Below are 10,229 nucleotides of genomic sequence, written 5' to 3'. Positions count from 1 at the left end.
AGTTTGCGAAAGTTTGACTATGATTGGTGTTAAAACAATTTCAAATTAAATTATTAAATGAAATCATACTCTACCTTAACCACAATGTATTTAAACATGCATTGGTTTGTTATGGAAAAGAATGCTATTAAACATTTGCATTTAAAGTATAACTTTTTAATGTATATAAACAAAGTGTGTATAAATCTAACCATTCAAAACTAACACAATCTGAACAACATACAGATGAAGTCAGAAGTTTACATACACTTAGGTTGGAGTCATCAAAACTAGTTTTTCAACCACTCCACAAATTTCGTGATAATTTCTTGTATAGTTTTGGCAAGTCGGTTAGGACATCTACTTTGTGCATGACACAAGTCATTTTTCCAACAATTGTAAAAAGACAGATTTTTTAAAATTATAATTCCCTGTATCACATTTCCAGTGGGTCAGAAGTTGACATACACTAAATTGACTGTGCCTTTAATCAGCTTGGAATATTCCAGAAAATGATGTCATGGCTTTAGAAGCTTCTGATACGCTAATTGACATCATTTGAGTCAATTAGAGGTGTACCTGTGGATTTATTTCAAGGCCTACCTTCAAACTCAGTGCCTCTTTGCTTGACATCATGGGAAAATCAAAAGAAATCAGCCAAGACCTTGTAGACCTCCACAAGTCTGGTTCATCCTTGGGGCAATTTGCAAACGCCTGAAGGTACCACGTTCATCTGTACAAACAATAGTACGCAAGTATAAACACCATGGGACCACGCAGCCATCATACCGCTCAGGAAAGAGATGTATTCTGTCTCCTAGAGATGAACGTACTTTGGTGCAAAAAGTGCAAATCAATCCCAGAACAACAGCAAAGGACCTTGTGAAGATGCTGGAGGAAACAGGTACAAAAGTATCTATACCCACAGTAAAATGAGTCCTATATTGACATAACCTGAAAGGCCGCTCAGCAAGGATGAAGCCACTGCTCCAAAACCGCCATAAAAAAGCCAGACTACAGTTTTCAACTGCACATGGGACATATATTGTACTTTTTGGAGAAATGTCCTCTGGTCTGATGAAACAAAAATAGAACTGTTGGGCCATAATGACCATCGTTATGTTTGGAGGAGAAAGGGGAGGCTTGCAAGCTGAAGAACACCATCCCAACCATGAAGCACGGGGGTGGCAGCATCATGTTGTGGGGGTGCTTTGCTGCAGGAGGGACTGGTGCACTTCACAAAATAGATGGCATCATGAGGAAGGAAAATTATGTGGATGTATTCAAGCAACATCTCAAGACATTCTTTTATTTTTCTATTATTTTACCAGGTAAATTGACTGAGAACACGTTCTCATTTACAGCAACGACCTGGGGAATAGTTACAGGGGAGAGGAGGGGGATGAAAGAGCCAATTCTAAACTGGGGATTATTAGGTGACCGTGATGGTTTGAGGGCCAGATTGTCTAGCCCGGCTGATATGTAGGGGTCCAGATTTTGCAGCTCTTTCAGAACATCAGCTATCTGGATTTGGGTGAAGGAGAAATGGTGGGGGCTTTGGCGGTTTGCTGTCGAGGGTGCCGGGCAGTTGACCGGGGTAGGGGTAGCCAGGTGGAAAGCATAGCAAGCTGTAGAAAATGCTTATTGAAATGTTCAATTATTGTGGATTTATCGGCAGTGACAGTGTTTCCTAGCCTCAGTGCAGTGGGCAGCTGGGAGGAGGTGTTCTTATTCTCCATGGACTTTACAGTGTCCCAGAATTTTTTGGAGTTTGTGCTACAGGATGTATATTTCTGTTTGAAAAAGCTAGCCTTAGCTTTCCTAACTGCCTGTGTAAATTGGTTCCTAACTTCCCTAAAAAGTTGCATATCACGGGGGCTATTCGATGCTAATGCAGAACGCCACAGGATGTTTTTGTGCTGGTCAAGGGCAGTCAGGTCTGGAGAGAACCAAGTGCTATATCTGTTCCTGGTTCTACATTTTTTGAATGGGGCATGCTTATTTAAGATGGTGAGGGAGGCACTTTTAAAGAATAACCAGGCATCCTCTACTGACGGGATGAGGTCAATGTCATTCCAGGATACCCCGGCCAGGTCGATTAGAAAGGCCTGTTTGCTGAAGTGTTTTATGGCTGTAATTATGCTGTAATAGTTTGTGTCTGGAGGCTGGGGTCAGTCTGTTATATCTGGAGTATTTATCCTGTCTTATCCGGTGTCCTGTGTGAATTTAAGTATGCTCTCTCTAATTCTCTCTTTCTCTCTCTCGGAGGACCTGAGCCCTAGGACCATGCCTCAGGACTACCTGGCCTGATGACTCCTTGCTGTCCCCAGTCCACCTGGCTGTGCTGCTGCTCCAGTTTCAACTGTTCTGCCTGCAGCTATGGAACCCCGACCTGTTCACCGGACGTGCTACCTGTCCCAGACCTGCTGTTTCCAACTCTTTAGAGACAGCAGGAGCGGTAGAGATACTCTTAATGATCGGCTATGAAAAGCCAACCAACATTTACTCCTGAGGTGCTGACCTGTTGCACCCTCGACAACTACTGTGAATATTATTATTCGACCATGCTGGTCAATGAACATTTGAACATCTTGGCTATGTTCTGTTACAATCTCCACCCGGCACAGCCAGAAAAGCACTGGCCACCCCTCATAGCCTGGATCCTCTCTAGGTTTCTTCCTAGGTTCTGGCCTTTCTAGGGAGTTTTTCCTAGCCACCGTGCTTCTACACCTGCATTGCTTGCTGTTTGGGGATTTATTCTGGGTTTCTGTACAGCACTTTGAGATATCAGCTGATGTAAAAAGGGATTTCTAAATACATTTGATTGATTTAATTTGTAAAAATCCTCATCAATATACACACACACAAATGTTTGCAAATGTATTCCAAATAAAACAGAAATACCTTATTTACATAAGTATTCAGACCTTTTGCTCTGAGACTTGAAATTGATCTCAGGTGCATCCTGTTTCCATTGATCATCATTGATGTTAATACAGCTTGATTGGAGTCCACCTGAGGTAAATTCAATTGATTGGACATGATTTGGAAAGGCACACACCTGTCTATATAACGTCCCACAGTTGACAATGCATGTCAGAGCAAAAACCAAGCCATGAGGTCGAAGGAATTGTCCGTAGAGCTCAGAGACAGGATTGTGTCGAGGCACCGATCTGGGGAAAGGAAAAAAAACATTTCTGCAGTATTGAAGGTCCCCAAGAACACAGTGGCCTCCATCATTCTTAAAAGGAAGTTTGGAACCACCAAGACTCTTCCTAGAGCTGGCCGCCCAGCCAAACTGAGCAATTGGGGGAGAAGGGCCTTGGTCAGAGAGAAAAAAAAAGAAACAAAGAAACCAATGGTAACGGACAGAGCTCCAGAGTTCCTCTGTGGAGATGGGAGAACCTTCCAGAAGGACAACCATCTCTGCAGCACTCCACCAATCCGGCCTGTATGGTATTGGCCAGATGGAAGCCACTCCTCAGTAAAAAGCACATGACAGCCCACTTGGAGTTTGCCAAAAGGCACCTAAAGGACTCAGACCATGAGAAACAAGATTCTCTGGTCTGATGAAACCAAGATTGAACTCTTTGGCCTGAATGCCAAGGGTCACATCTGGGGGAAACCTGGCACCATCCTTACGGTGAAGAATGGTGGTGGCAGCATCATGCTGTGGGGATGTTTTTCAGAGGCAGGGACTGGGACACTAGTCAGGTTTGAGGGAAAGATGAACAGAGCAAAGTACAGAGAGATCCTTGATGAAAACATGTTCCAGAGCACTCAGGACCTCAGCCTGTGGCGAAGGATCACCTTCCAACAGGACACCGACCCTAACCACACAGCCAAGACAACCCAGGAATGGCTTTGGGAGAGGCTGGACTTAAACCCGATCAAACATCTATGGACCTGAAAATAACTGTGCAGCGACGCTCCCCATCCAACCTGACAGAGATGGAGAGGATCTGCAGAGAAGAACCGGTGCCAATAGAGGGCTTCTAGCCCGAATCAAATCTTATTGGTCACATACACATGGTTAGCAGATGTTAATGTGAGTGTAAATAAATGCTTGTGCTTCTAGTTCCGACAGTGCAGTGATATCTAACAAGTAATCTAACAATTTCACAACTACCTTATACACACAAGTGTAAAGGGATGAATAAGAATATGTACATATAAATATATGGATGAGTGATGGTACAGAACGGCAGAGGCAAGATGCAGTAGATGGTATAGAATACTGTATATACATATGAGATGAGTAATGTAGAGTATGTAAACATGATATAAAGTGTCATAGTTTAAAATGACTGGTGATACATTTATTACATCAAATTGTTTAATTATTAAGGTGGGATGTGAGTCAGTATGTTGGCAGCAGCCACTCAATGTTAGTGGTGGCTGTTTAACAGTCTGATGGCCTTGAGATAGAAGCTGTTTTTTAGTCTCTCGGTCCCAGCTTTGATGCACCTGTACTGACCTCGCCTTCTGGATGATAGCGGGGTGAACAGGCAGTGGCTCGGGTGGTTGTTGTCCTTGATGATCTTTTTTGCCTTCCTGTGACATCGGGTGCTGTAGGTGTCCTGGAGGTTAGGTAGTTTGCCCCCGGTGATGCGTTGTGCAGACCTCACTACCCTCTGGAGAGCCTTAAGGTTGAGGGCGGAGCAGCTGCCGTACCAGGCGGTGATACAGCCCGCCAGGATGCTCTCGATTGTGCATCTGTAAAAGTTTGTGACAAGCCAAATTTCTTCAGCCTCCTGAGGTTGAAGAGGTGCTGCTGCGCCTTCTTCACAATGCTGTCTGTGTGGTGGACCATTTCAGTTTGTCTGTGATGTGTACGCCGAGGGACTTAAAACTTTCCATCTTCTCCACTACTGTCCTGTCGATGTGGATAGGGGGGTGATCCCTCTGCTGTTTCCTGAAGTCCACAATCATCTCCTTTGTTTTGTTGATGTAGAGTGCGAGGTTATTTTCCTGACACCACACTCCGATGGCCCTCACCTCCTCCCTGTAGGCCATCTCGTCATTCGTGGTAATCAAGCCTACCACTGTACTGTCGTCTGCAAACTTGATGATTGAGTTGGAGACGTGCATGGCCACACAGTCGTGGGTGAACAGGGAGTACAGGAGAGGGCTCAGAACGCACCTTTGTGGGGCCCCAGTGTTGAGGATCAGCGGGGTGGAGATGAATTTGGAGATGAATTTGGAAGGTACTATGGTGTTAAATGCTGAGCTGTAATTGATGAACAGCATTCTCACATAGGTATTCCTGTTGTCCAGATGGGTTAGGGCAGCGTGATTGCGTCATCTGTGGACCTATTGGGGTGGTAAGCAAATTGAAGTGGGTTTAGGGTGTCAGGTAGGGTGGAGGTGATATGATCCTTGACTAGTCTCTCAAAGCACTTCATGATGACAGAAGTGGGTGTTATGGGGCGATAGTTGTTTAGTTCAGTTGCCTTTGCTTCCTTGGGAACAGGAACAATGGTGGCCTTCTTGAAGCATGTGGGCACATTAGACTGGGATAGGGATAGATTGAATATGTCCGTAAATACACCAGCCAGCTGGCATCCCTAGCTGAGGACGCAGCTAGGGATGCCGTCTGGGCCGGCAGACTTGCGAGGGTTAACGCGTTTAAATGATTTACTCACGTTGTCCGCAGTGAAGGAGAGCCCACAGGTTTTGGTAGCGGGCCGTGTCAGTGGCACTGTATTGTCCTCAAAGTGAGCAAAGAAGTTGTTTAATTTGTCTGGGAGAAGGACGTCGGTGTCGAGACTTGGCTGGTTTTCTTTTTGTAATCCGTGATTTCCTGTAGAACCTGCCACATACGTCTCGTGTCTGAGCAGTTAAATTGCGACTCTACTTTGTCTCTATACTGACGCTTAGCTTGTTTGATTGCCTTGCGGAGGGAATAACTACACTGTTTGTATTCGGTCATGTTTCCAGTCACATTGCCCTGATTAAAAGCACTGGTTCGTGCTTTCAGTTTTGCACGAATGCTGGCATCAATCCAGTTTCTTTGTCACACCCTGACCTTAAGAGATCATTTTTATGTCTCTATGTTGGTTTGGTCAGGGCGTGAGTTGGGGTGGGCATTCTATGTTTTGTCTTCTATGCTTTCTATTTCTGTGTGTCTGGCAGGGTGTGGTTCTCAGAGGCAGCTGTCTATCGTTGAATCAGATTGGTCGGACCAGCGCTGAACCAACCTGAGCACAGGCGTTTCCTGTTTTAGTGTGTTTATAGGCTGGGAGCAACAAAATGGAGTCGTGGTCAGATTTGAAGAAAGGAGGGTGAGGAAAGGCTTGGTATGCTTCGCGGAAGTTAGAGTGGCAATGATCCAGAATGTTGCCAGCTCGTGTCGCGCATTTGATATGCTGATAAAATTTAGGGAGCCTTGTTTTCGGATTAGCTTTGTTAAAATCCCCAGCTACAATAAATGCAGCCTCAGGATATATGGTTTCCAGTTTACATAGAGTCCCTGGAAGTTCTTTCAGGGGGGTCGATGTGTCTGCTTTGGGGGGAATATACACGACTGTGATTATAATCTAAGAGAATTCTCTCTATAGATAATGTGGTCGGCATTTGATTGTAAGGAATTCTAGGTCAGGTGAACAAAAGGACTTGAGATCCTGTATGTTGTTATGATCACACCACGTCTTGTTAATCATAAGGCATACCCCCCGCCCTTCTTCTTACCAGAGAGATATTTGTTTCTGTCGGGACGATGCGTGAAGAAACCAGGTGGCTGTACCGACTCCGATAACATATCCCGAGTGAGCCATGTTTCCGGGAAACAGAGATTGTTACAATCTCTGATGTCTCTCTGGAATGCTAACCTTGATCGAATTTCATCTACCTTGTTGTCAAGAGACTAGACAAGGCGAGTAGTATGCTCGGGAGTGGTGCGCGATGTGACGTCTATGGAGCCTGACCAGAAGACCACTCCATCTCCCCCTTCTGCGGCGCAGTTGTTTTGGGTCGCCGGCTGGGATCCGATCCATTATCCTGGGTGGTGGTCCGAAGAGAGGATCTGCCTAGTTTCCTAAGAACTAAACCGTCTCTATCGGCGCCATCTTGCCCCCAGGCAACTTTTGTCTTTTACATACAACCGGAAGTTAATTTTGACAACCAGGAATATGACTTTCCTGAATAAGATCCTTTGTTCGTACCCCCCAGGGCAATTTAACTGATTCCAGAGGTTGACCCAAAACATCACTGGCGGAGATACTCGGAGTGGACTTCTAGTTTCGACGCAGGAGCCACGCACAACACCCACCGCTTCCGAGTACTTACTTGCTAATGTTCGGTCTCCGGATAATAAAGACGACCTCAGGGCGAGGGTTGCTTTCCAGCGAGACATCAGGGATTGTAACATTTCACGGAAACATGGCACTCTGGTTATACTGAATAAATATCTCTCCGGGAAGAAGGGCATGGGTGCATGTTTCATGATTAACAACTCATGGTGTGATTGGGATAACATACAGGAACTCAAGTCCTTTTGTTCACCCGACCTAGAATACCTCACAATCAAATGCCGACCGTATTACCTCCCAAGAGAATTCTCTTCAGTTGTAGTCACAGCCGTGTATATTCCCTCTCAAGCCGATACCACGACAGCCCTCAAAAGAATTTCACTAGACTTTATGCAAACTGGAAACCACATACCCTGAGGCCTCATTTATTGTAGCTGGGGATTTTAAAGAAAATTTGAGGAAAATGCTACCGTAGTTCTATCAACACATTGACTGTAGCACTCGAGCTGCTAAAACACTGGACCACTGCTACCCCAACTTCCAGGATGCCTACAAGGCCCTCCCCTGCCCTCCTTTTGGCAAATCTGATCACGACTCCATTTTGCTCCTCCCTTCCTTTCATATAGGCAGAAACTCAAACAGGAAGTACCTGTGCTAAAGACTATACAATGCTTGTATGACCAATCGGAATCCATGCTTCAAGATTGTTTTGATCACGCGGACTGAGATATGTTCTGGGTAGCCTCCGAGAATAACACAGATTGTTTTGATCACGCGGACTGAGATATGTTCTGCCTCCGAGAATAACACAGATTGTTTTGATCACGCGGACTGAGATGTGTTCTGGGTAGCCTCCGAGAATAACACAGACGAATACACTGATAGGGTGAGTTCATCAGGAAGTATATAGGAGATGTTGTACTACTACTACCTATGTTTACCTACTGCTACCTACTGTTACCTATGTTTACCTACTGTTACCTATGTTTACCTGCTGTTACCTATGTTTACCTACTGTTACCTATGTTTACCTGCTGTTACCTATGTTTACCTGCTGTTACCTGTTTACCTACTGCTACCTATGTTTACCTGCTGTTACCTATGTTTACCTACTGCTACCTATGTTTACCTACTGCTACTTTTGTTTACCTGCTGCTACCTATGTTTACCTACTGCTACCTATGTTTACCTACTGTTACCTGCTGTGACTATTAAAACCTACCCTAACCAGAAACAGATGGCAGCATTTTGCGCAAAACTGAAAGAACCACCGCATTTAACCAAGGTGACTGGGAATATAAATTGTAGTTTATGGTGTTTACAGACATATTCAATCAATCCCTATCCCAGTCTCCTGTCCCCACATGCTTCAAGAGGGCATTGTTCCTGTTCCCAAGAAAGCTAAGGTAACTGAGCATACCACTGCTGGCTTGCTTCTGAAGCTAAGCAGGGTTGGTCCTGGTCAGTTCCTGGATGGGAGACCAGATGCTGCTGGAAGTGGTGTTGGAGGGCCAGTAGGAAGCACTCATTCCTCTGGTCTAAAAAATATCCCAATGCCCCAGGTTAGTGATTGGGGACACTGCCCTGTGTAGGGTGCAGTCTTTCAGATGGGATGTTAAACGGGTGTCCTGACTCTCTGAGGTCACTAAAGGTCCCATGGCACTTATTGTGAGAGTAGGGGTGTTAACCTCAGTGTCCTGGCTAAATTCCCAATCTGGCCCTCAAACCATCATGGTCACCTAATAATCCCCAGTTTACAATTGGCTCATTCATCCCCCTCCTCTCCCCTGTAACTATTCCCCAGGTCTTTGCTGCAAATGAGAATGTGTTCTCAGTCAATTTACCTGGTAAAATAACTGATGGATAAATAAATGACTATCGCCCCATAGCATTCACTTCTGTCATCATGAAGTGCTTTGAGTCAAGGGTCATATCACCACTTCAATCGCCATCACACGGCCCTATCCCATGTGGACTAGATGAATACCTGTTTGCGGCGGTAGCCTAGTGGTTAGAGCGTTGGGCCAGTAACCTAAAAGGTACAAATCTGTCCTTTTGCCCCCTGAACAAGGCAGTTAACCCACTGTTCCTAGGCTGTAATTGTAAATAAGAATTTGTTAACCGACTTTCCTAGTTAAATAAAATGTAAGAATGCATTTCATTGACTACAGCTCAGCATTCAAAACCATAGTACCCTCCAAGCTCATCATTAAGCTGGAGGCCCTGGGTCTGAACCCCACCTGTGCAACTGGGTCCTGGACTTCCTGACGGGCTGCCCCCAGGTGGTGAAGGTAGGAAACATCTCCACTTCGCTGATCTTCAACACTGGAGCCCCACAAGGGTGTGTGTTCAGTCCCCTCCTGTTGACCGTGACTGTGGCCATGCAAACTTGATTGCGTTGGAGGTGTGCAGACAACAACAGTAGTAGGCTTGATTTCCAACAATGATGAGACAGCCTACAGGGAGGGCTCTGGGAGTGTTCTTAATTCCATTGCTGTGGAATTGTTATATGACTGCAGGGTTGAAGGAACATCTGCTAAACACATGTGACCAATAACATTTTATTTTTTACTCCCCAAATACAGGTACAAGCTTGTAGCATCATACCAAAGACTCTAGGCTGTAATCGCTACTGAAGGTGCTTCAACAAAGCTCGGGGATTTGAGTAAAGGGTCTGTAAATGTGATTGGTTTTGTTTCTTTGCTTTGTTGTTATGGGGTAGTGTGTCAATTGAGGGGGGAAAAAACTATTAAATCCATTTTAAAATAAGTCTGTAACGTAACAAAATGTCTGAATACTTTCCAAATGCACTGTAACCCATCAGACCCCATCAATGAATCACTCGTATCTGCATGTCCAGCCCTTATATTTAGCTTCACAATTAATGTTTTACCATGTTATCTTCTGTAATGTTTCCACTGCATTCGTTGTGGAGGAGCTTTTCATTGCTTTTAAGAGCTTGTTAATTAATCAGAAAACCAATGGAACAAACCAGAAGTC

The sequence above is a fragment of the Oncorhynchus tshawytscha genome, linkage group LG10, assembly GCF_018296145.1.
Source record: "Oncorhynchus tshawytscha isolate Ot180627B linkage group LG10, Otsh_v2.0, whole genome shotgun sequence".
NCBI classification, from domain to species: Eukaryota; Metazoa; Chordata; class Actinopteri; order Salmoniformes; family Salmonidae; genus Oncorhynchus; species Oncorhynchus tshawytscha.
Note: the sequence above shows the minus strand (reverse complement) of the source record.